This window comes from Podarcis melisellensis, assembly GCF_964234715.1.
Source record: "Podarcis melisellensis genome assembly, chromosome: 6".
Taxonomy (NCBI): Eukaryota; Metazoa; Chordata; class Lepidosauria; order Squamata; family Lacertidae; genus Podarcis; species Podarcis melisellensis.
Genome location: NC_138538.1, coordinates 77,344,461 through 77,372,028, shown reverse-complemented (window position 1 = coordinate 77,372,028; position 27,568 = coordinate 77,344,461). Strand labels below are relative to the sequence as shown.

At 41.5% G+C, this 27,568-nt stretch overlaps 1 long non-coding RNA gene across 4 annotated transcripts in view; it reads left to right on the top strand.

Annotated features, from left to right (window-relative positions):
- LOC309372463 overlaps positions 1–27,568 on the top strand; it is a 143,849-nt gene that overhangs the window by 21,675 nt on the left and 94,606 nt on the right. For all 4 annotated transcript variants that reach the window (XR_014169498.1, XR_014169499.1, XR_014169500.1 and 1 more), the window contains exon 2: positions 10,192–10,306. This is a non-coding gene — a long non-coding RNA (uncharacterized lncRNA). The remainder of the gene's footprint in view (positions 1–10,191; positions 10,307–27,568) is intronic.

Genomic DNA, 27,568 nt, shown 5'->3' with positions numbered 1-27,568 from the left:
GAAAATAGGGATACGTAGAAAGTCTGACATGCATGTGTGGACAAACTCCATTACCACATGTGACATCACTTGTACAGCACTCTGCTCCACAGCCTGTGGTACAGCTTCATGCTTCCCCAGTTTCTTGGTCCATAGGGTTAAACTATGGGTTAAACTTCACAGCCCACACACCCAATGTGTAGCAGTAAGCTGTGTCTCTGGTCCCCCCTTTCTCTTCAGTTAAACACAGACATGAAGAGCCCAGTTGTTACTGGGACCACAGTTGCCGGGATAGCCCTTTAGTTCCCGTGAAGTCATGTGGAGAGGGGGTGATTGCTTCTGGGAAATGAAAGATCGAGAGGAAGAAGCACCACAGAGATATGAAGGTGACAGACCCATGATTCCCCCATGGTTATAAATGAAGACTTATGCTAATTGAAAATGAAAACACAGATTATTACCTCACGATCACTCTCATAATATTTCGGAGCAGGATAAATCTGGCTCAGATCTTGCCCAGAAATGAAATATCTGTCAACTTTTTATTCATGATACATTTTCTCTCAAGGCATACTCAATCATTTATTTCAGGCCTTAATCATTTAAGGCTGCAAAATTGATTCAAAATAGAGGTCAGTGTACAGGTATATCCTGACTTAACCTGAGGAATGCTAATACATTTTGATTGAACAGATTTTTGCAGGAGATTCTGAATTGAATTTCAGTGAGAGGGTAAACATAGGCATTGACGGCTAAGGAAATGCTATGCATCCAAAGGGAAATCATAAGTACAGTGCCCTGAATCAATTTAAAATGAGAAACCTGAAGAAAGTTCTTTTTTTTTTTTTTTGCAGAAGATTTCACTTTACCCTCATGAATATCAGTTGGTATTAAAAAATAAAATAAAGCGGTGGCAGCAGGCACACATTCGTAGAGAGAGAGAGAGAGAACATCGTTGTCCAAAGTTTTTGTTTAATGATTTCTCCTGATTATCTTCTCAAACAGTTTGATAATAATTACAGTGTAGGTGTTAAAGACATTGTTTGGATCACTAGCTGTCCTGCCTTAGCACTGTCTATTTTTATTCCTCAGAGTGAACAATGATTTTCTTTTTTCACTGACCTCTTTTTTCATATTATTGAAAACGAGGCTCCAGGAATTGAGCCAAAACAACTTTCCAAGCCACTCTGGCCTTTGCCCCAGTTTTGAAATCCATCACAACCATCTTACTCCTCTTCCTCGCCAGTGACAACTGTGAGACTAGTAACAAAGCAAACACATGGAGCTCCTTGAAGGGGTAGGAAGAGAACCTAATTCAATAATAATAATAATAATAATAATAATAATAATAATAATAATAATTTATTATTTATACCCCACCCATCTGGCTGAGTTCCCCAGCCACTCTGGGCGGCTCCGAATCAAGTGTTAAAAACAATACAGCATCAAGTTATCCATAGAAAGACATATTATTCCAGTGAATAATTTGGATCTTCCAATATTGGATCTCAAATTTATCTTGATATCTGGGTACCACAAGCAGAGAAGGGGGCCAATGGGAGGCAGATCAGACTATCCATTCCTTAAGACATTGATCAGAATATCCACGGTGTTCACGAGTACTTGTTCAAAATACCACTTAGCCTCATGTAAATTTCGGTTGCACGATTCAAATTGTTGTATATATTTCAACAACCCCAAAGTCTGAGAGTCAGTGGCTCAGATGCTGTTGTAAACAACCCCACTGAAGAAGATAAGTGGTTACCCAAATCTTGTTGCTGGTTGTGAAGGGGCCCCTATAACAGTTCAAGCTTCAGGGCCCCCAAAATGTAGGTCCACCACTGTACACGCATGGTTCAATGCAACTGGATTGAGCTACCTAATGCTGAGTATTGTTATAGGTTTGGGTATATTGGGTATATATGGTAGATTCCCCTAAATTCCTGGGTGCCATCTCCTTCCCTTGGATTTAGTAAAAGCTAGACTTAATCAAGGTTTGATTAAACTTTGCCAAACAAAGAAACCCACTAGATTCAGTTGTGCTAATGAGCCAATCCACCTCTTCAAAATTAAATGGATGGACCATTAGAAGAGGACAAAGGCCAGTGATGGTGCAAGAAGGAAACCATCAAAGGCAAAGGGGAGTGGGGGCCCTTCTTTGCTGGGTGCTAGTGGGCAGAGGCACAGGCCAAATTTGGGGTTTCAATTTTGAATGACGTAGTCTGCGGGAGGTCCGTGGAGTTGGTCAGCAGTGAGAAGGAGAAGGAGGTGCAGAATTCCATTTGAGCTGGGGATGACAGACTGAAAATTAGAGACACAGAGGATGGCTTTTTGCTGTCCCCTAAGCGGGGAAGCTTGACCTTCATAGGATGTGAATGCTCTGCAACCCGTCCATCTAGGTTCAGGTTGTATACTGTATATGTGTAAATAGAAGCATATATACATATTTCTGAAATAAGCATGAACCTTGGGTAACCGCCTGGAATTCTCTGGAATCCCTAGAATCTCACACTGTTTGGAGATGGGGTGGCACATAATGGTATTATTGTGGTCACTGAAGCTGCTCTTTGGGCGTTTTTTGTTTTTTACCCTCTTAGATTTTCCCCTAAAATGGGGGGGGGGATATTTCTGCAAATCTTGGGGGAGTTCCCCAACCATGCTGATACCTCCCTCTTATTTTTCAGTGACAGCATATTCCCTACACTCTTTTTGACGCTCATCATCCGATTTTGCTCTTTGAGGGAGTAATATTCTGTTGCTGCTGTCTAGAAATAAAAATGAACATGGTTTACGTCTAAAGAGCCCAAATGTGTAGACACCATTTACTCAGCCAGTCACAGTTTTGAAAGAAGCAGTGAAAGACGTTTGCTTCAGGGTACTGAGCTCATTAGGCAAATTGGATGTAGAAGGCATATGAAAAGACACTGAGCTGCCTCTTTGCTCCTGCATGACCAGTTGTTGTTTTTTTAAGTTTTTTATTAACAATTTTAACATAACGATTATCAAAACAAATCATCTTCATTATTTCCCCCCTTTTTCCCTCCCCCTCCGTTAAGAACCCTCTCCCCCTCCCCCCAAGACTTCCCTCAGCTCCTCTGTCTGATTTCTCAACTCATGTTATTCTCTGCATACTGTAAAATGGTATATATCCTTTTATTATCTGTCTACTATATTAACCCTCAATAAATTTGTGTATGTTTATTCAAAACCTTGCCAAGCAGTCCAATTCATTTGTTGTCTTTTTAAATAATTTGTAAAAAGTTCCCATGCTTCTTTAAAGTCACAGTTGTCCTTATCTTGCAATTTTTATGTCAGTTTTGCCAGTTCCGCATAGTTCATCAATTTCTCTTGCCACTGTTCTGTTGTCGGGGTTTCCTCATTCTTCCATCCTTGTGCTATCAAGACTCTTGCCGCAGTTGTAGCATACATAAATAAGTTCTTTAATTTCTTTGGCAGGTCTTGTCCTACAATCCCTAACAAAAATGCTTCTGGTTTTTTTTTTACAAATGTCGTTTTAAACATTTTCTTCAATTCATTATATATCATTTCCCAGAATTTTTTAATTTCTCTACATTTCCCACCACATATGGTAAAAGGTCTCATTTCTTTACATTTCCAACATATATTTGACCCGTTTTTATACACTCTTGCTATCTGTACTGTTGTTATATACCATCTGTACATCATTTTCATGCAGTTTTCTTTCAAAAGAAAACAGTCTGTGAATTTCTGCCTGACCAGTTTTAATGTGCTAGGCTTAGCATGTCATCCAAACTGTGGCTGTATACGCACCATCCATATATAGCACAAATAATATTGGGAACAGGGATCGACTTCAGTAACATGTTGCCCTGAGCGAGGACAAAATTTGTCTGCCCCCTAAATGTTTCCTACCTAACTTTGAGTAGACACCCATATGAAGATAGGTAGTAGTAGTAGTATTAGTATTAGTAGTGTTTTGCAGCCCCTGAACTCAGCACCCTGTGCAGGGGAACAACCTGCGCCATGCTAAATCCAATGCTGTGGGAAACTAGCTCTGTAAAAGGTAAAATATTGTTCCTATGATCCTTAGTGAAGTGCTTTAAATGTATATAGTGTGTGTGTGTAGGCTGAGACTCATAGTTAAGCCCTCCCAACATGGTTAGGCGGCTCCCAACAGAATATTAAAAACACGATAAAACATCAAACATTAAAAACCTCCCTAAACAGGACTGCCTTCAGATGTCTTCTAAAAGTCAAATAGTTGTTTATTTCCTTGACATCTGATGGGAGGGCGTTCCACAGGGCGGGCGCCACTACCAAGAAGGCCCTCTGCCTGGTTCCCTGTAGCTTCGCTTCTCGCAGTGAGGGAACTGCCAGAAGGCCCTCAGCACTGGACCTCAGTGTCCAGGCAGAACGATAGGGGTGGAGACGCTCCTTTAAAGCCTGTTTAGGGCTTTAAAGGTCAGCACTAACACTTTGAATTTGGCATACTGTGTCATGCAAACCAGGCTATAGACTAAACTCATTGATTACTTAGCAGCCCTGTTCATATCCACATGCTGGTGAGCATGTGAGGAGCCAAAAACCAGACATGCAAACTTTGTCATGGCTGTTTCTGAAACCAGATGAAGGGCCATGGGATATCTGAAGTAACCATTAATTGTTATTTTTGGTGAAGATGTTTTCTCTATTTTTAGATGCGTCATTTTAATCCTTTGCTCCAATCAGCATACCGGGGTTATTAGTTCTGCAGCAATTTTGTTCGATGCACATTATCTATTAACTGCTATTTTTGCTTATTTTTGTTATGTTCAGTGGCCAACAACACAAAACTCTTTAACATTATTTCTCCTTGGGTATGCATGGTAAGCAGACCAAAGCTCAGTATAATTAAAAATGTGGCCCACCTTTACCTAATTGTATCAGGTGGCTAAAAATCCTCGCAGCCATTTGGCATCTATCTGTCCAAGTAAAATGACTTATAATTTTTAACCATCACCACCGGAGCGAGCGAGGCTTGGGGCTATTATGGTTAGAGAATGCTAAGCAGAGAAAAGCTATGCCTTTCTGAGCAGAAAGAACAATGCACTGCTTCCATCCCGTATTTTTAATCTGCAAATTGGATATTCTTTTTTTTTTAAGTCAAATGCTTTGCCCTATGACATGTAGTATCTCTGCCGCGTAAATCTCAGGATGAAAAAGATTGGAAATAACCCTTGGATGCCAGCCCTGCCCTGCCCCATGCTTAAAAGAGCACAGGCAGTCCATATTGATTGCCCATGCTCTCAGCAGCAATAAGAATAAACTCGACCCTTTGCTGTCCAGTTTTCCTCTTGAATAAGGGCTGCATTCGTCACTCTGGTTGTCAATACATCCTGATGGAGCTTTAAGACTCTTATCAATATTTAACCATGCTCCCATTGACTCAGCAATTACGCAGTAATTGATTTAAGTCTGATTATCATCATGTTAACATTTTAATGTTCAGAAGTCGGGATAAGTGAATGTGAAATAATTGGAAGTGTTTTTCCGCTGCTTTTGACGGAAGGTAGGAGAGTGGTTACTGTATAGTAATGTGATTTCAGCTTCTATCAAGTATTTCACGTGTGCTTCAGAAGACAGGGAAGTTGGTGTGGACCTGAGAGATCTTGATTCAAACCACATATTTGCCATGGATTCACTAGCTGGCCTGGGGCGAATGTCACTGACATCGCAACCTCAGTTTGCTTGTTGTTAAAGAGGAATATTTGTTCCTGACTCCCCATGGTTCTTAGAAAGATGCAGAAATGGTGTGGCATTGTCAAAGAAAAAGTCCTAGGGGGTCAGGCAAATTAAGTAAGTTTTTGTTTATTTCCTCTTGTTCCTTTTTCTTTGCATCTCTTTTCTTTAAAAGAAAGATACTTGTTCCACTTGGGTTTCCATTGACTTAAAATAAATTGCATGAAATCACAACTGCAGGCTTTTGCTTGTATGATGTAAAATTTTTAGCCCAGTATTTTATATTCTAAGGGATGGGGGTGGCGCTGTGGTCTAAACCACTGAGCCTAGGGCTTGCCGAACAGAAGGTCAGCGGTTCGAATCCCTGCGATGGGGTGAGCTCCCGTTGCTCAGTCCCAGCTCCTGCCAACCTAGCAGTTCAAAAGCACGTCAAGTGCAAGTAGATAAATAGTTACCCCTCCGGCGGGAAGGTAAATAGCATTTCCGTGTGCTGCTCTGGTTCGCCAGAAGCGGCTTAGTCATGCTGGCAACATGATCTGGAAAAACTGTCTGCGGACAAATGTTGGCTCCCTCGGCTAGTAAAGCAAGATGAGCGCCCAACCCCAGAGTCGTCCGTGACTGGACTTAATGGTCAGGGGTCCCTTTACCTTTACCTTTATATTACATTCTTACGGTAGTGCCTTGTCTGGTTTTATAAAATGATACCAATTTGAAGATGTTGATATTATAATGTGTTCATCCCCCCCCCCCCGGTCTGCATTTGTATTAAAACTATTCTTAACTGTTTTTATATATGGAATTGTTTTATATGAAATTATTTTTGTTTTTGCACTTTTTGTGTTTTATGTACCAGTAACTGCTTTATTTTGTTTAATAATTGTATAATTTATTGTTGTAAATTGTCCTGGGATTTTGTGGTAAAGGGCGGGTAGGAAATTTAATAAGTAAATAAATGAAGTGGTTTTTTTTTTAAAAAAAGGTGCCCACTAGGCTAGAGAGCCAGGAGGAGTGCTGGTGAGTTACTGTATGACCCTCTCATCTCCAAATGCATACCCACTTCCTTAAAATATCCAAAATGTTCCTGCAGTTATGCAGCATCCATATACAGCCACAAAAGTTACAGAGAGGATTTTTTCTTCTTCTCTCAGACCTGGACTAAATATATGTATGGCTAACATGTCTGAAATGACGATCATGATTTTGGTAGATGCCCATCCAGAGCATGATTTGCCAGGTGTGTACACACACGGGGACACACACCATTGTTGGGACTGCCTATATCTGTTTTCAAATGCACACACTGCTTGATAATGCAGAATCAATGAGCTTTTATTTTCGGAAGGAAGCCCATTTCTCAAGAGGTGATTTTCATGGGCAAGAACTATGCAACAGATCTAGATTGTGGGTGGATTATGTAGAAAAGGCTAGCAATTGATTCTAGAATAAAATGTGTGTATGCAGCCTGGGTTTCACTCACTTTGAATAAACAGGCGTGTAGCTTGGGGGCATTCCTCAAGTGATCTTTTTCACTTGAAGCCTTGGTTTGCAAGCCATTCTGCAGATCAAAATGGAGGGAGGGAGGGAGGGAGGGAGGGAGGGAGGGAGGGAGAGAGAGAGAGAGAGAGAGAGAGAGAGAGAGAGAGAGAGAGAAAGAAAGAAAGAAAGAAAGAAAGAAAGAAAGAAAGAAAGAAAGAAAGAAAGAAAGAAAGAAAGAAAGGGCATATTGTTCCAGACCCAAACAGGGCATGCACAAAAGTTAAAGGCCTGAGAAGAGCTCACACTTCCTTTGCAATTTTCTTAGGTCAGTGAAGAGAAACGCTATGTATGTGTTTGGTTATGTCTGTACAGTGGTACATCGGGTTACATACGCTTCAGGTTACATACACTTCAGGTTACAAACTCTGCTAACCCAGAAATTTTGCTTCAGGATAAGAACAGAAATAGTGCTCTGGCGGCGCGGTAGCACAGGAGGCCCCATTAGCTAAAGTGGTGCTTCAGGTTAAGAACAGTTTCAGGTTAAGTACGGACCTCCGGAATGAATTAAGTACTTAACCCGAGGTACCACTGTATTTAAAAAGAAGATGTGTTATGTCTTTGTATGCCACAAGGCTTTGTTTTGTTATAATGTGACAAGCCTGTTTAGCAGTGGTTACTTGGTGGTAGGTTCTGGCAGAGAAAAGAGACTTTGAGTTTTAGTAGGTGTGGCTTGGATCAGACCAGTTCAAGCCAGTTGGACGGTTAAAAGTCTGTTGGGGGTTAACCTTGAAGGAGAGATGACTTGGATTGGGACTGATGAGTTGGTTGGGGATAAGAGGATATAACTGGGTGGGGTGGGGTATTAGGAAAATTGACTTGAGGGCATTTGGAAGCTAAAGCCAGCAATCCTGGCTCCTCAGCCTGTGGAAACTGCAATCCAGCACCTGATACGTGTATCAGTTTTTCTTTATCTATATAAAATCCCCTTAATTGGCCTACTTTTAGGTTATCCTGTCTCTGGCGATGGAGCCCCTTTCACATCCAGGCACAACTATGTTACTCAGAGGTTGTAAAGCCTTTTGAAGGAATGGGTGGCAGCAAATGAATTAAAAATGCATATATAAAGACACTTGTGTATAAATAAAGAAGACTCAGGGATTGAGATACATGACATTGTGGTGGTAGAGGTGGAAGCTCCCCACAGTAGGTATAAAAGCTATAGCGCTGCTTGACAGGTAATGCATGAATACTCTTGTTTTACTTGATGCTATTTCCTCACTCCTCATGAGAATAAACTGTTTGTAATGTTTATTCCTCATGGGAAGAAAATGTTTGCCGTGTCAAATAGTTCTTCCTCAAATTTCTGTGTACAAGTGCTAATTCTTCTGCTCTTTTCCATCAACACTCCTGGTATATTTGGGTTTGCTTTTATGTTTGTTTTTAAAGAAAGTTGTTGGTGGGGAGAAGAGAGAAAGCCATCAACAATAACAGCAGACAATCAAAAGTTGCTTATAAGAGCTGACCGTTGCAACATTGCTTGGAGTGATGGAATTAACAAGTAGCAGAAAATCCATATAAGATTAGTCTACTGCACAGGTTCAATAAAATACACCACTAACCAGATCTAGTCTAATGATGGCTGCTTTGGCATTTGATCATCTGTATGAAGGACGAATGAGCGGGAAAATAACCTAGGAGCTACTCAAAGCCATATGAAGGAGGCAGACTGAAACCCACTTTCCTGGGACTAAACCTCATTGAATTGAACAGGATTTCAATTCTACGTGGGGCTACCTTTGAAGGTGACCTGGAAACTACAACTAATCCAGAATGCGGCAGCTAGACTGGTGACTGGGGGTGGCAGCTGAGACCACATAACACCAGTCTTGAAAGACCTACATTGGCTCCCAGTACATTTCCGAGCACAATTCAAAGTGTTGGTGTTGACCTTTAAAGCCCTAAATAGCCTCGGACCAGTATACCTGAAGGAGCGTCTCCACCCCATCGTTCTGCTTGGACGCTGAGGTCCAGCTCCGAGGGCCTTCTGGTGGTTCCCTCACTGCGAGAAGCCAAGTTACTGGGAACCAGGCAGAGGGCCTTCTTGGTAGTGGTGCCCGCCCGGTGGAACACCCTCCCATCAGATGTCAAAGAGATAAACGACTACCTGACATTTAGAAGACATCTGGAGACCCTGTTCAGGGAAGTTTTTAATGTGTGACATTTTAATGTATTTTTAATCTTTGTTGGAAGCCCGCAGAATGGCTGGGGAAACCCAGCCAGATGTATGGGGTACAAATTATTATTATTATTATTATTATTATTATTATTATTATTATTTACTTTGGAGTAGATTTGGTTAGGATTGCACTGTAAGGCTGCAATCCTATACACTTACACTTGAATAAGCATGCAGTGGATCAGACTGAAAGAGAGGGAGAAGACTGTGGGGGTAAAATTCTTGCTCTTGTTCTGCAATTCCTTGTATGTGACATGGCTTCCCTAATATTTGGTTGTCTGCATACTTCCTTAAACAGTGAAACTATTGTTACGCTGCTGTGAACAAGGTATCTCACTTTCCAGAAACTAGTTTTTAAAACCTACATTGCAAAGGAGAAAAGGGGAGAAATTTTCTAGGAAATAAAGTCAAACGGTAAAAAAATACAATGCAGAAGGCTGGACACCTCCATGCAAGCTACATTTGTAGAACCAGCAACAAGTTTCAGTGACCAGTGGCATCATAAGATTTCCCACTAGGTGCAAAAAAGGGAGTGCAGCTTAGGGAGCACATAGCGCACTGAAACACAATGCTTCAGATAAGGTGTCTTGTCTTTTTCATTTCTGCATATAATTAGAAGAAGGCCATCTCCACATTTTGGAGGGTGTTTTAACAAAAAAAAAAAAATTCTATTGGGTCCTATTCCCATCCAGAAGATGCTCATGACACTAAATTCATGTCTATCCTGAAGATGTCATGTGCCCCAGGTTCAGTACAGAAACTGCAAACCAGTTTCTTATATTCTCCCCATTCTGTCCTAGGTTGGAAAGGCTATGCAACTTCTTCCAAGATGTGCTGTCGACAGTCCAAGCTACATCTCCTAGCCAGCAAGAAGCGGACACAAATCATATCATCTATCAGAGACTCAACGTCAAGGTAATGTGCATGACTGCTTCAGATAGTTGAAGTGCGGAAATGTCCTTTGCATTATTGTGAGACCAGTGAAAATCTTGCTGGTTGAATAAGGAGGAGGCAGTTCTCTGATTCAAGAAAACATTTGGCATGCCTTTGGAAGAAGGGCGATGATAGTAATTTTACTTTATATCTGTCCTTTCCCATTGTTTCATTAAATTGAGTTAATCTCTTTGAAGCTAATGTACCTACTCAAGAAATGGGAAAGAAAACAACTCCCATAGGTGTTGCAACACATCGAACCCAATAGAGTAAGTTCCAGCAGCATGCTCACTGCTTTTGAAATGAAAGCCAGCCCTGAGAGTTGGTGTAGTCAGGGGGTTCCAGGTGCCACCTTTGGGCCCACACATGCCAGGAGAAGACAAAGGCCAAGCTGTGTTCTTGGCCTGTAATCTCTACACCATTCCAGAGATTGGGTCTTGATCTGATAGGACCATTGTCTAGAGCCACTAAACGAGGACACAAATATATCCTCACAATTTTGGATTTTGCGACCAGGTACCCCAAAGCCATCCTGTTGCGAAATATAGTGACGGAGAACGTGGCGGATGCTTTAGTTAATTATATGAGTCGGTTAGGTTTTGCTAGTGAGATTGTCACTGATTTGGGAACCTCTTTTACCTCATGACTAATGAAAAGGTTGTGGGAAGTGTGTGGCATCAAGCACATAACTTCAACACCATACCATCCCGAAACAAACAGTTTGGTTGAAAGGTTTAATGGGACTTTGATCCGCATGATCGAAGCCTATGCAGCAGAGAACCCCAATGACTGAGATTGCAAATTACAACCTCTTCTTTATGTGTATCGTGATATACCCCAAGAAAGTACAGGGTTTAGTCCTTTTGAGCTGTTACTAGGACGAAAAGTAAAAGGACCGTTAGACTTGCTCCGTATGACTTGGGATGAGTATCAAGACAGAGATCCAGAGTCAGTGATAGACTACGTATACAATCTGCAAAATACATTGAAAAGATCCTTAGCGATAGCAGGGGGAAATTTAAAAGCGGCCCAAACAAAGCAGAAAACCTGGTATGACAAAAAGGCCAGACTAAGAACTTTTGAACCCGATAGTGAAGTGTTGCTGTTGAGGCCAACCAAAGGAAATAAAATGCAACTAGCATGGGAGGGACCGTACAAAATTGTGTCCAAAATGAGTGATGTGAATTACGTAATCCAACAAGGGGAAGAAGGGCGTAAGGTGGTCCATGTGAACGTGTTAAAGCCTCATATTAGACCAGAAGGCTGGACATTGTATACAATACGTGAAGATCCAGACAAAGCCGATATAACATGCTGGGAAGGGAGAGGGGAGCAACTGTGCAATCTACAAGAAATAAAGGTACCTTCATAAGCAAGAAATTACTTCCGAGAGAAAGACATCTTTCGACCATCAAGAAGGAATGCCTTGCCATTGTGTGGGCATTACAGAAACTGAAGCCGTACATCTGGGGCCAATGTACCAATGTTACAGGGGATGTGAAGGGTATAATAACAGGTTAGTAAATGTTTATTTGCATTAGATATGTAATGCTGATTGATCAGGAGAATAACTGGTTAAGTTATCCCTCCTGAGTCAATCTTCTTAAGGGGGGAGGTATATGGCGTTTGCCCTCATATGTGTGTGACATCATACTGGGTTCATAGGGAAAGGGTTAACTAATTGTAAAATGACTAACCAGTGGGAACTCAGGGGGAAGAGTTAATTGTGTATAAGGTTGAAGCACAGAGGTTTTTGGGAGGAGTTAGAGTTGTGGAGAAGACAGTCTGGAGTTAGAAGAGACAGAGAAGACAAGTCTGTGGGTTCGGCTAGTCTGGTGTGAGAGAGTGAGAGAATTTGTTAAGAGGAGCCAGTCAAACAGTTGAGATAATCAGTCAGAAGGTATTAGGAAGGTATAGGCCAGTAAAGAAACTAAAGTTAAGATACTGACAGGAATATTATCTGAGAAACCATAAACTTGTTAATGTTGTAAAATAAACTTGTTTTTTTGGTTCACTTTTAACAACTGACTGGACTCAGTGTTTTACCAGAGAGTAACTGGTTGGTGGCAGCGGGGAAGTGAGCACAGTGGTGGCACAGGGATCAATAGACCGTTAAACGTCCGGGGAACCTGTGTGATCGCCACATTCACAGTTAATTATTTACAGGTCTGTTCTTCTCTGTGCAATAGAGAAGTATTTGTCTGACTCTGCTCTCAGTTCTTTGTTGCATGTATGTTGTGTGTGGCTATTTTACCCGCCTTCCCTATGTGCACAAATGTGCACATTCACATTGCGCCGAACCCGGAAGTGAGCCAGAAAATGTCACAAAGAGGGGTGGAATGGGACAGGGGAGGGTGTTTGTAAGCTTTTTCAATGGTGTTTCAAATATACGTGATTTCACTGACGTGTGCAGTGCCTCAGAACGTAAGCACCTTGAAAATAGGGGGGTTGCCTGTAGTATGTACAAGCACTGTGTTAGTATAACATGTGTGTGACGAGCAACAGTTACTTAGATCAGTTTTGCGTAAAACACATGCATTCATGAAGAAGTGTCAATACGTACAATACCATGAAGGAAGATGTGAATTTCTGTGAAAATAAAGATGGTTGGAACATTCTCAGCCAGAAGCAAAAAAAGGGGGGGGGCAGGATCACCTGTTCTAAAAGTCTCTTTGTTTCAGGGTCAACTTAAGGTAGGACCATTTTTCCTTGGGCAGAGTTCATGCATTGCATACAAAAGAGCCCAGCTTTAATTCCTCATATCTCTAGACAGGGCTGGAAAACACTTGTATCTGAAACCTTGGGGAGCTTCCACCGATTGGCTTAGATGATACTCAGTCTGACTCAGATAGGGACGCTTGCAAAAAAATAACGTTTGCCATTCTGACAGCAAGTGATCTGATCTGCATCTCTGAAACTAATGTACAATCAGAATTTAGTAGGGTGGTTATTGGGTTGTTGTTTTTATTTTGATTATGTATTTTGTGGTTTTATATTTTGATTTTCTTCTGTGAACCACCCTGAGACCTCAGGATATAGAGCAGTATAATAATGATGATGATAATAATAATAATAATAATAATAATAATAATAATAATAATAATAATAATAATAGTCATCCACTCACTTTCACATTTGCCACAATGTTCAAATGCAATTCTGAGCTCAAAAAATCAACATCTTAAAAATTATTTGCTTATTTAAGAGACTAATTTAGAAATGTATGTTGAGAGAAAATGTATATTAAAATATGTATGCAAATGTGAATTTGAGCAGATTGCTGTAAAAACAAACCAAAAAAAAATATCCGATGAACAATGTAGAAACATGATAGACATGTAGGTCAGCACATGAAAAAGTGACATGGGCCAAAGATGAATTTTTGGCCCACTCTTGGGATAAGACTGATTCCTATGTTCCTCAAGATCTATGGATCCCACAGACAAGAGGCCACCATTGAGCCCCTTTTTCTAGCAAGGGCTGATTCCCACTCAGATGTGTCGTGCAAGCCCATAAAACCATATGGCAAATCAAACATTGTACTGGAGCTTTAGAACCAAATATGGCATCTGTAGCAATAGTAAACTCAATGGAAAGGCAAAGGTATGTGGTGCTATAGGAAGGAGTGTGGTAGAGCATCTGCTTTACAAACAGAAGATCCCAGGTTCAGTGCCCACCATCCCAGATGAGTCTAGGAAGGACTCCTATCTGAAACCCTGGGGAACTATTGCCAATCAGTGCAGATTGTGCTGAGCTATAATAATAGTCTTGATACAATGCGGAAATATTCATACAGTGGTACCTCGGGTTACAGACGCTTCAAGTTACAGACGCTTCAGGTTACAGACTCCACTAACGTAGAAATAGTACCTTGGGTTAAGAACTTTGCTTCAGGATGAGAACAGAAATCATGCGGCAGCCGCAGGAGGCCTCATTAGCTAAAGTGGTACCTCAAGTTAAGAACAGTTTCAGGTTAAGAATGGCCCTCCAGAACGAATTAAGTTCTTAACCCGAGGTACCACTGTATGTGATTCAACCTGCCAGTCCTCTCCACACACACAGGCAGTCTTTGGCTTTCTTTATATTGGTGTGAGAAAAGGGAGCAAAATATTCTCAGTGGGTATAGCTATCAGATAGCTTGTGCTGTGATAAATGAAATCTCTCTCCCCATCATTCTTCCTTAAGAATATTTTATAACTTTTTTGTTGCTGTTCAAGAAAGGGTAAAGTAGACCATTGTCCCATATTTTGTGCTGTCGCCTGAGAGGTAAAATGAAAGGTGGGATGAATCTAGGTGGGGTGGAAATGAAAGGCAAGATGAAAGCAATTCAGTTCCCCTCCCCTCCCCATCACACAAACATAATTCTCTGGAAGGTGAGCATTCAAGAAATAGATGGATAGATAGATAGATAGATAGATAGATAGATAGATAGATAGATAGATAGATAGATAGCAAGCACATTGGCCTTCATATGGACCAAAAACTAAAACTACAAATGGTGTAACTGCATACCACATAGCAAAAACTGAAAGATGTTTCTGAAGCTTGGAGGAAACTTTGCTCAACTGATAAAACAAATATCCAATTCTGCAAGGGTAGAAGCAGTAACATGTGAAAGCAGTGATCCAGAGACACTGAGGCCCATGGGTCTGTTTCCAAAACTTCATCGTCCATTTTTCTTGTCTACTGTGAAACAAGAGGGGCAGATATCTTAAGAAGGTAAACAACCCAAGCATGAGGACTGAGCATGTTCATTGGCTGCAGAAATACTGTGTGTCTGTTGTGGGTGGGCAGGGAGTTAAACTGAAAACCACTGTGATGGAGAATGAAATAGAGTTTCTTGGGAAAAGGCATGACTGGTTGGTTGGATGTTTGCTGCAGGTCCCAGATCTACCTTTAAACTAAACTCAAATATATCTGCTTAACCTAGTAGAGCCTACACAAAGCATTATAAAGGTCAGCAGGCACATTCAGCATTTCTTGAGATGGGTGAGAGTTGCAGTTTGGAGTAACAACCAGCACCTGAATATTGTTGCAAAAGTTAGGTGCCACCCCCTGCCAAGCTGCAGCAAGAATCTGTGAAGTTCCAGGCACTCACCCAGGGTCTGTGGTCCTTTGGAGAACTGAGATACGGCGGAGGCTGTTTATAACTAAGAAATAATATGGTTTATTCACCTATTTACACCTTCAGTCTGCACTGTGCTCCAGACTCCATGATCTCCAGCATGGTCATTTCAAGAGGAGCTTGTCCCCCACAGCAGTGCAGCCAGCCTTCAGCCAGCCTGCCCAACATGGATCCCAATCCTTTCCCCTCTCCCTCCTTTTCCTTCCCAGCCACCCTTGCTCAGGACTCACTTCCAATTACCTCACACCCATGGGTGGACAGAGACACCCTCTGTTCACACTTCAGGGCAGGGGAGAAGAACAATTCACTTGCATTGCCAATGGTCTTCATTGTATTGTTTCTTAATTGCCCTCCCAAATCTATAATACCATGTTATGGGAGGTGTCAGATCACCCTTTGAACTTGTTCAAGGAATGCGTGAGGGGAGATGCACACAAAGACGGGGGGGGGGAGAGGGAGAAAGAGAGAGAGAGAAATCATGCTCCAGCACTGTCCACACCATCGATGGGAGTGTGTCTTCCAATGGTGCATAAAGGTCCTCCAAACTGGCCAAATACACAATAGGAGGCATGGCCAACATGCACATCAGCAGCAGATCATACAGCCACCATCAGTGCCCCACCCATCAGTACATAGGACCAGTGCTTTTTTCTGGGGGGGGGGGCGCAGGGTTATGCATACCCCTAAACATTTTGTGAAACCAAGTTTGGCCTCATTGAGGGGCAGTATTTCAATGAGTAGGAAAATGATAGTACAACTAAGCATTTTTTTATTTTTTTTTTAAAAAAGCACTGCATAGGATCAGGATTGTAGAGTTGGAAGAGACCCCAGGGATTGTCTCGTCTAACCCCCTGCTCAAACCACTAGTCTTCTGGTTAACAGCCAGACGCATGGACCCATTGTGCCAATGGAGGCTCAATGGTGTTCTTGTGCGAACGACACCCTTACCATTAAATGAATGTGTAGCTCTGAATCTTTAAAGGCATAAATGATGTATGGCAATCTTCCCCTAGCCATATTTCAAATTTCAAGTCACTTCCACACATCACATCTCCAAAATGAAGAAACGTCGCCTAGAAACTATGGCAAAATAAAAATGTACCATGATCATATGAGCTTATGGACATGGGTGTATGTTTGATGTGCTTCTAAGGCAGAGAGACTAGGCAAGTGGATTGCAGATTTAGACAAGCAGAGGCTTGGGTTATTCATAAAGGGCGGATGAGGTGGGGCAGGGGGTTGGAAAGGGTCTTTTCTGCCTTCATTTCTTCCAAGCCTACAGGAGGGAAAATGCCCTTTTCGTAATAATTTATGACATGTCAGTTTTCTCAGGGTTCAGATCTATCCCGGCTTCAATTCTTCGACAGTGGAGGATCTGGAAACAGCTGTTTTGCATGACAAATTACACTGCTACAGTGAGCCTTATAATTAGGCTAGAATGTAGATATGCTGGATCCACAGTTAGGACGGAGGAAGAAAGAATTACAAAAGATTAATGGCAGTCTATTAAAATTCCGAATTCATCATCCCTTGAAATTTCCTCCACTTTATGGCAGAATGGAAGATGCCTGATGCATATGTGAGACAAAAGCCAGTTGAGGCTAATCTGCAATGCTGACCTCATTGAAACTTAAGGAACCAAATACATTATAAATCATAATTACTTTTAGAGGGGGAAGAAACCCCTAACACAAGATTTTAAGAGACCCATGCCTGTGAAATAAGAAACTGAAATTGTCATATATTATGTGTAAACAGGCAGTCGAATCAAGGTGATTCCAAATAAATAAGTCTCTATTTTTCTCTTAAACAGCTTTGAGTAGCAAAACATGAAGAAGCGACTTTAGAGAATTCACATTTATACTACATTTGAACATTACTAGTTCTTTCTTTTTTAAATTAATTTTAAGGTCCCCAGTGTTATGAAGGCTTCCATGTGTTTCAAGCTATGCATTTTTAATGCCTTTTATATTAGCTGGCCAATATCACAATGTTCAGTCTAATTACATAGGCAAACATGCAGCATTTGGGAAGAATGTTAAAACTTCTAGGTACCCACTATTTTTATTTTATTGTAACAATTTAATTGCATAAAAATCTACTTAACATTATTCCTATTTTTAAATAATAGTATGCCACTCACTAAGTACAGCAGATGGCATAAAGGAGATACTAGTGCTCTCATAGGTGCACATGGTAGAGCATGAGACTCATAAACTTCAGGGTTGTGGGTTCAAGACCCACATTGGGCAAAATGTTTGTTTTCTGGGAATGGAGTTGAGAGATGACCTAACCTGGGGAGAGAACAGCAAAGACCTGGTGAAGAGAGCACAGCAGAGGTTATATTTTCTGAGAATCCTCCAGAAAAACAATCTCTCAAAGGACCTGTTGATGGCATTCTACCATTGCACTGTGGAGGGCGTACTAACTTATGGTCTGTGCGTGTGGTTTGGGAGCTGCACGGTCAGGGAAAATACAATGCTGTCCAGGGTTGTAAAGGCTGCAGAGAGAATTATCGGGTGCACTCTTCCCACCTTAGATCAAATCTATGCTGCCAGGTGCCATAAGAACAGTGGTGTAGCATGGGGGGTGCAGGGGGGGCTGGCCGCACCGGGCACAACATCTGGGGGTTAGGGTTAGGGGGCGCAAATCCACGGGTTAGGGGGCGCAAATCCATGGGTTAGGGGGCGCAAATTACTTGCCTTGCCCTGGGTGCTGACAACCCACACTACCCCACTGCATAAGAAAGCGGCAGAGATAGCACATGATAGTACGCACCCCGGAAATGATCTCTTTCAGCTTCTGCCTTCTGGAAGAAGGTATAGGGTAATAAAGGCCAGGACTAGCCGCCTGAAAAACAGTTTCTACGTTAATGCAATTCTGGTTCTAAACACAGCATAAGGGGTCTCTGTAGTATAGTGTATTTTAAAATGGGGTTTTAGAGTTTTTAGGGGTTTTTGAATGTTTTATGTAGTTTTATGTAGTTTTTATGTAGTTTTATGTAGTTTTTATGTAGTTTTATGTAGTTTTTAATGTAGTTTTATGTAGTTTTTCAATTTCATTGTTCCGCAAGGGACAATGACAATAAAGATATCGTATCGTATCCTATGCTACCTGCATTGCAGAAGGTTGGACTTGTGGTCCCTTCCAATTCTACAATTCTATGATTCTATGAAAACATTTTTGCTTCTGTGGTCCCAACTAGCATGGCATGGTTATGCAATGGTCCTACTAACAGCCTGTCCTTGCGTTCATTCTAAGGGGTGAATTTTGCACATTCATCCAAACCCAGAATTTCCTTCTTGTGTACATTCAGTAGGGAACTGCAATCAGGCCCCCTGATGAATGCGATGCAGGGAAAAAGGGGGGAATAATAACCCCCCAAAAGAACTCAAAGCAGAAGCAAAAAACAATGGGATATATACAAGAGATATGTATTAATCCAACACATTTTGAACCCTACTGGTCCTTCTTCGGAGAATATTGGCTCAGTATTCAGATGTGCTGCCTCCTCTGTTTCTTAGTCATCTGAAACACGTTGGAGTGTGTGTGTGTGTGTTGTGTGTGTGTGTGTCCCTCATTATTACTATTTTTACCCTGGTGAATGTAACTCCCTGTATAATTACTCTTTACATTTTAGCTATATACTTAAAACATCTAGAAAATTTAACAACTTGTGAAGTAACTCTTCACACGATAATGATGCTCACTGGATGACATTAGAAAAGTCATCATATTTCTGCCAACCTCAAAAATTAAAATGTAAGAGAAATCAGCCATGCATCCTATGCTGATCTCTTTGGAAGAAAAGCAGGATACAGTGGTACCTCGGGTTAAGTACTTAATTCGTTCCGGAGTTCCGTACTTAACCTGAAACTGTTCTTAACCTGAAGCACCACTTTAGCTAATGAGGCCTCCTGCTGCTGCCGTGCCGCCGGAGCACTATTTCTGTTCTCATCCTGAAGCAAAGTTCTTAACCTGAAGCATTATTTCTGGGTTAGCGGAGTCTGTAACCTGAAGCGTATGTAACCTGAACCGTATGTAACCCAAGGTACCACTGTATAGTTATTTTTAAAACATAGTAAAAAGTAGTAATACATGTATAATAAACTAAAAGATGTTAGGTGAGCCTAAGCTGGTCTGCAACTTATAACTATGTAGCTTCCTATACGACCACATTGACTTTTAAAACCAGCACTTAGTGAGAAACCAGGCTGATTGTGATCCTATGAATGATTCAGCACCCAAATAACAGGTCAATACAACTTTTTCAGGCTCCAGGAATCAAATTGGCTGAACTTGTGTAAGGCTTTGATTTATGAATGTGTGCCGATCGTATATGATGCTGATGAAAAATACTCTGCGAGTTTGTTCAAAAAGATGAAGACGAATGATACTAATCCTAGGAAAGCCCTAGATATACCTTTTGTAACCAACAGATTGAGGCTAGAGGTACAACGTTCTTCCTGGGAACTGGACAATTCATGTTTACTTATCAGATACAAGTCAGAGTTGAGCTCAAAGTGTGCCTGTGAAATATTTTTTCATGTCTCCTCTATGTACAGCCAATGTTAAAAAGAAAAGGAGGGGGGGTTGCCAAACTCAGTGCATTGAATTTCTCTAATTCCCACAGCCTAATTTATCCTGAAGTGATTATAGCTTGATGATTGACTAATTAGGAATACTCATTATAATTTTCATCAGCTGTTTGTAAAGCATTATGTCTGAGCGATTTAATATAAATTGCTTGATGAACATTTGCTCAAAAGCAACATGCAAACAAAATGAGGAGGGAGAGGGAGAGGCACACAATATTTTTTTTCCTCTCGTGATGATGCAAGTGCTTGTATTTTGTAACTATATTCATCTGGTTATATCTCTGTACAAGGAAATTTCAAAGGGAAGCTTTAAACTTCAAATACACATTATCTAGGTTTATGAATACATTGACGTCTTCCTCAATACCATTTCACCCTGCATATGTTCTTTGTCTCTGTGAAGTGTTAAGACTGTCTCAATTTGTTTTATGTGCAGAGAATTTACACAATGCAGAACTGACGCTGTGTGAATAATTTGTGGGGCAACTTAGAAGACATGAGCCCTGGTCTTCACAACATAGATGCAGAGAAACAAATTGAAAAGTGTGAAATATTTTTGAGTCAGATTAACACAGGGTCACTACTAGTTTCAGCTGGGCCAGGCAAATCGACCAAGAAAGGTTGTAGTCCCATGTCTGGGAATGAAGCAATGCATATTCAAGTCTTTTGTAAACTAGTAAAATCCAGAATCTGGAAAATGGTTCTGCCGCACACTGATTCGTCAGGGAATCGGATGTGTTATTGCCAGTGGCATAGCGTGGGTTGTCAGCACCCGGGGCAAGGCAAGTAATTTGCGCCCCCTAACCTGTGGATTTTAGCAGGGGGCAGATAGCTGCGAGTGTGAGCGCGCCCCCCCAGATGTTGCACCCGGTGCAGCCGCCCCCCCTGCACCCCCATGCTACGCCACTGGTTATTGCTAATCCACAAAAGGAAATCTCTTTTGCATGTTAGCATGGAAGTGACCTACACATCTCTAAATATATAGTGTATGCATATATAGATACTCTGTACCTCGCTGTCTGCTAGTAAACAGCTCATGTCTCTGTAATTGCCATTCAAAAGCTGTTTCAAATTCAGTTTTTATACCAGGTTGGTGGAGGCCTTGAAACTATTTCTTTAATAAAGGGTCTCTTTGGGCATTTTTACACATGAGACTTCAAGAGGGTCTTGCTTCCCTGGGTTTGTAATGCAAATGGCGACACTTCCTCCGGCATGATGGTCATTCATATTGCAAATACTTCAACCAATCAGACATTTGCATGAATAATGTGGGAAAGGCTCAAAGGTGAATTTACTGCATAGATATTTCCTTAAATTATCCTAAGAGGTGTTATACTTTTCTTTTTTAAAAAAAGCCACATCCCAGCTTCCTGGCGCCCTGGGGATGCTTAAAAAATAGCACAAGGGCAGAGCGGATGGGTGGAAAGAGGGCTTAGAAGAAGCAGAAGCACCAGAAAGCTTTAGAGGCCAGCTCCTGCATTTCTTCAAGATAAAATTGTCAAAGAAAGTAAAAGTAGCTTGTTTTCAGAGCATTAGTTGATTGCTTTTTTTAATACACCCCCCATGACAACTATAGCACTGTTACCAACACAGGTCAAACTCTTTCATCCTTCTATAAGCAGGAGGATCTGTTCCTCTGGCATGCTCAGGTCCATGCAGTAAATTATTTCAAGTCTCTGTGTGTACCATCTCAGACCCCCCCAAGTGTCCCTATTTTCCAGGGACAGTCCTGGATTTACAGGAGCTGTCCCGGTTTCTGATTTGATCCCAGAATGTCCCACTTTTCCTTTGTTGTTGTTGTTTAGTCATTTATTCATGTCCACCTCTTCGTGACCCCATGGACCAGAGCACACCAGACACTCCTGTCTTCCATTGCCTCCTGCAGTTTGGTTAAACTCATGTTAGTAGCTTCAAGAACACTGTCCAACCACCTCATCCTCTGTCGTCCCCTTCTCCTTGTGCCCTCAGTCTTTCCCAGCATCAGGGTCTTTTTCAGGGAGTCTTCTCTTCTCATGAGGTGGCCAAAGTATTGGAGCCTCAGCTTCAGGATCTGTCCTTCCATTTCTTTCCCTTCTGTTTGCCAAGAGGTGATCGGACCAGTGGCCATGATCTTAGTTTTTTTGATGTTGAGCTTCAGACCATATTTTGTGCTCTCCTCTTTCACCCTCATTAAAAGGTTCTTTAATTCTTCCTCACTTTCTGCCATCCAGGTCGTGTCATCTGCATATCTGAGGTTGTTGATATTTCTTCCAGCAATCTTAATTCCGGTTTGGGATTCATCAAGTCCAGCCTTTCGCATGATGAATTCTGCATATAAGTTAAATAAGCAGGAGACAATATACAGCCTTGTATACTTTTCCTTAGAACATCCCTATTTTCATCAGAGAAATGTTGGAGGGCATGGAATCTGTTGAAATCCTACACCCACTTTCCTGGGAGTAAGCCCCATTAAACTTAATAGGGCTTACTTTTGAAAAGAAATGTCTAGGATTGCACTGTTAGTCTACTTGCCAAAAATAGAAGCACTCCTGAGAAATAATCCTGCCAGGTATGCTTCTTGAAGGATAAACAGATGGACTCAAGGGTTGAATGATATTCTAGAGCAGGACCTCTTTTTAAGAGGATCAGGAAAGCCAGGTGAGTAGTGCATCTCCCACTGTCTCATTCTCTGTCTCCCTGAACATTAATATATCATTCCTGGCAGAAATGACAGATCCCTGCAGCTCAAATGTATTTTTTGCAGAGCAAACTTTCCTGCCCCTATTGTTAATAGCCAACATGAAACCAATAGACTTGTAATTTTTTAACTCCCATCTAGTCTGGCCATGTGTCCTGCTTTGCAGGGGACAGTTTCCTATTAGAAAGGTTTCTCTGTTGTTGTTTTATGGCTATCCTGTCTGGTTTACAGATCATGAATAGTAAAAAGGGAGAACAATGGCCTAGCCCCTAGACTTCCTACATGTCCTTTGAACCTAAGCCTTGTTTGAATAAAAATGTCTTTTCATGCTGGCAGTAGGTCATCACAGAAGCGTCTCTGTTGGTGCTGAGAGAAGCAGTCTCCTAGAATTATGGCCTATGCATGGAAATATTATTATAACTGCAGAATGGCCCTAAAGCATAATGGATATTAGTTTATTGTGAAGAATGACTGAAATAACTTTACTAAAATCTGTGGGGATTTAGCCATATACAGCTGGTGTACAAACTAAAAGTGCTTTTTAGGCTGAAACTATTTAAACTCAGGCCTGCCCCCATATTGTAAGTGGGGGGAGGGTATGCTACTGTTTTTGAGAGCAAAGGAGTATGTGAATAAAGGGGATACCTCCAACTCCATCTGCCTCACCTCTGCATAGCCTCTCTCAATGTTCCCTACAACTGGGCTCCAAAATTGAAGTGAACCCATGTGGAAGAACACCTGTGGGCAGTGATGTCTGGTGCCTATTGGGATTGGTGGTTCAGAAAGTATGGAGTCCTACAGTAGATGGAGCCAGAGTGGATTACAGGCACAGGCAACTAATGTTAGTTTTGCTGCCATCTTCCTCCCTGCTGAGTTCTACAAGGGACAACACTGAGATAAAGGAAGAGGAAGCTGACCAGTTTATAAACTTCTGGACCATTTGCAAAGGAGAAGACAGATAGGTGCGGACTGGTTGAGGTCAGGCCAGAGGTTGATGGGGAGTAACCCACTAGCCCTAATAGAGCAGCCTTCACTGCTGGTTGGGAGCAGCTATGAGGAATTTAGCTGTAAGAGCAGGGAGGATGTCCATGTTAGAATTCCTGCTCCATGACTGCAGTCATGAGATTGTTGTCTATCACATGAGGGTATATGTTTTGACTCCACAGAGTGGGAAGTGACAAAGACAGGGTATTTGTGTTACTGTGCTCCGTGAAGTGGGACTATTGTCCTTTTTCTCTTTGCTGTCTGATGCTAGAGAGAGAGGGAGCCATGTTGCAGTGCTCTGTGTGTGTTTATATGTAAATAAAGTAGATTAGCCAAAATGCTGAGTTACTGAGGTCTGTCATGAGAACTGTACAGACTGCAGATCCCCAAGTGTGCCGGTGTTGGTTGGCATCGGCCGCTGTGATGTTTGGGCTGAAGAAAGCTTTTGAAGCTCCCAAATGAAAGACCAGGAGGGAGAGAACATGCCAGTCGGGCATGTGTCTCTGCCAGGGTCCTACTCAAGTGTAGGCTGAACTCTTGACAGTCCATGCATACCATATGTTCTAAAAATTGTATGTGATTTGCGCAGACCTGAGTTTAAACAAGCAGTTCCCTGAGCATCACATGTCCTTTGAGCCTAACCCTGCTGTTACTCTTTAATCAGTTTCAGATGGAGATGGAGAGATATTTAATCAGTTTAAGATCAAGATATATCTCCCTAGTGCTACCACAGTGCTATCAGAAGTAAGTCCCATTGATTTCACTTGGTGCTAACTCCCACGGGTTAGTGAGAATAGGATCACAGCTTTAATCTACAAAAGTCATGTTTTACTAGGATGCTGGAAGAGAATATTTTATAATCTGTTGAGAGCCGTTATGGAAACCAGTTTCATTAAATGCTGCATTTCTGGATGTTTTCTTCTTCATTTTCACTGAATCCTGATTTAATACCATAATCAAAAAGAAATAAAGGGATTGGATTCTTAAGCTGTGTGCCACTCTGAGAAATGGTTTGTTTCAAGCCAAGATGTTAAATTCCTAAAGCCAAGTTGAGACGAAGTCTCTCAAGGGCATATAGGGCAGGCTGCAGCATGAGCTATTTGACACTCTGGAGCTCATCCAACAGGATAAAATGAGGCAAAAAGAATATTCTGTACACTTTTGATCTGTACAGGATTTCCTATATATGTGTGGAGAAACAACTATTTCAGGATGTTGTATAAGAAGCTAAAAAGGAGACTAGTTGAAGTGTTCCTACAAAATAATTTGTGAAGTCACTAGGGATTGGACTAAAATGATATTTCTACTGTGGAGATGTAAATAGAGGTCTTGGTGCTAGGGTTTGCAATATAGATTTATAGGCAGACAGTTTCAATGCACTAGAAAGCATCAGCACGATTCAAACAGCTTCCTGCTCTCCAACCTTGCATGTGTAGACTCCACAGATATGTACCTCTTAGACCAGTTTTCTTCAATCTGGTGTCCTCCAGATGCTCCAGACTACACCTCTCATCAGCACCAGACAGTATGGCCACTGGTCAAGGATTATGGGAGTTCTGTTCCCAAACATCTGGAGGGTGGGAAGGGGGAAAGCTGGCTTAGACAACTAACAACATTCTAGTTTATAAATGTTGGCTGTGGTTCGGGGAAGCTGGCTTAGACAACTAACAAAATGCTAGTTTATGAATGATGACTGTGGCTTCCTTTACCAGGTGAGCCCTTTCAGAGAAGTCAGTTTCACTTTATTCCTACACTTTTTTGATAGCTAAAGCTCAACAGTTAGATTGAATTGATTGTCTGAATCCACTGAGTGTCTTTCTTATTTCTTCCTGGTAGACAGGAGTTTTCTTCAACTGGAACTTTCTGGAACTTAGTTCCAGAACCCCTCAGGTGAGCGCCATTGCCATTCTAAGAGAACAAGGGAGGAGTTCATGCTGAGTTCTGGCACCTATTTTTCTAGAAAAACAGCACTGCTAGTAGAGATATTTTTAGCCTGGAGATAACTTTCACTGTTCTAGATCCTAGCTGGGCTTTTCACCAGAAGATTATATGATTTAACTCTTTCCAACATACACTTCCACAGTTGTTTTCTCTCGAAAATATCTTATAATGAGCACCAAATGTAAAGCAGCAAGAAACATTCATATATTGAAACTTGAAATTACATTTTGAAATGTGTAAGGCAAATTTCTCCAAGAAGTGCAAGGTTCTATCACTAACTACCATGCAACTACCTAGCAGTCTATTCTGTATCAAAAGGTACATTAATCTAGTTCAGTACAATCCAAATGAACATTGCAGTCAGGGTGCAGATATTTGTCTAGAACTGTTCTAAGCTAGTCCCTTGTTCACATTGAATTAGCTTGAGGGTAGAAAACAGAACTAGCTAGGCTTCTTTTTAGAGCCAATTTGACATTTGGAAATTGTTCATAGCTTCCATTGGATATGGAACCAGAGAGGAAGGCCACAGTTCATAATCCTGCAGCTGAGACAGGACATACATATGTCATATTTGTCCTGAATCTTTATAGCTTGGACTAGGTATTAGTTAACTAGAGGCCACACCCCCTGAATGCTGTATCTGACCAATTAAAGGGATGGTGCCTTTCTGAAGTGTTTGACTTCTGCTAAGCCAGGCTTCCTCAATCTCGGCCCTCCAGATGTTTTGATACTACAATTCCCATCATCCCTGACCACTGGACCTGCTAGCTAGGGATCATGGGAGTTGTAGGCCAAAGATGTCTGGAGGGCCGAGGTTGAGGAAGCCTGTGCTAAGCCCTGGGTTTTCAAGCTATGGGGGTATCTCAGTCATCTTCTGATCCTCTGGGGAGTCTGTGGACTCTACCTCCAAGAATTCCTGAGGTGGGCTTATGACAGTTTTGAGAATCAGGGAGGACAAATGGGGAAATCGAGAGATGAAAGTCAGGAATTAAAGCTACAATCCCTATCTCAAGTCCATAATTGTTTGGAACTAAATATCATTGAAACCAACAGGACTTACTTCAAATTAAGCATGGATAGCATAAGGCTTTGAATCCTACAATGGATGTAACAAGTGGCTTTTCATTATTCTCTATCTGCTGCTATAGTGAGTTATCACTAGATATGGTTGTCCTTGGCAAATTGAAGGATGTATTTCTTTAAAAAAGAGATTATACTGAAGCATCTCCACTTAAAGCAATTATTATATTGGTCCCCCCTACACTGCATCAACCTTCAAAAGCACGTTTGAGCTCCTCATTTTGGAGTATATTGCAATTTAGTATCAAATGAAAGGTGCTTAATAGGCTTAGGCTCTGGAAAACACAGCGGGGTTTAAAAACCTTAAGGAGGGAAATCTCAGCTAAAGACCTAATTTAAGAAAATGTCATAACTAACAAATGAGTGTCTCATGTATTAAGTCTTGCCAAATGTGGTCTCAAGAGAGTAAATGAGGTTCTGAAGGATACTCTGTGGCCATCATTTGCAAATCTGTCCGCATCAAAACTTCAGGAGATGGGTAGTGTTAATACCCCCATGCTGCAATAGAGAGAAAGCATTGAGGTTTGCCAATGTTTATGAAATTTTCACAGATTTTACCATAAACAGACAACTGAGAGTAAACAATTTGCCACCCCGATCCAAATCTATCCCCTGCAGCAATACTACCTAGCGTGTCGGTTGCCCATTCAAGAAGCGAAATTGGGGTTTGAGCAAGCAGCATTTGTGTCGATGGCAGGGATGATGGAGAGATTCTATTCCATCCACATTTAAAGGAAAACTGGCCTAATTTGCACCTTCCAAAACAATACCAGAATTGAAACACTGCCACCTTCACAATTTGCATGGCTCCAAATTTTGCAGTGCCAAAGTAATGCATT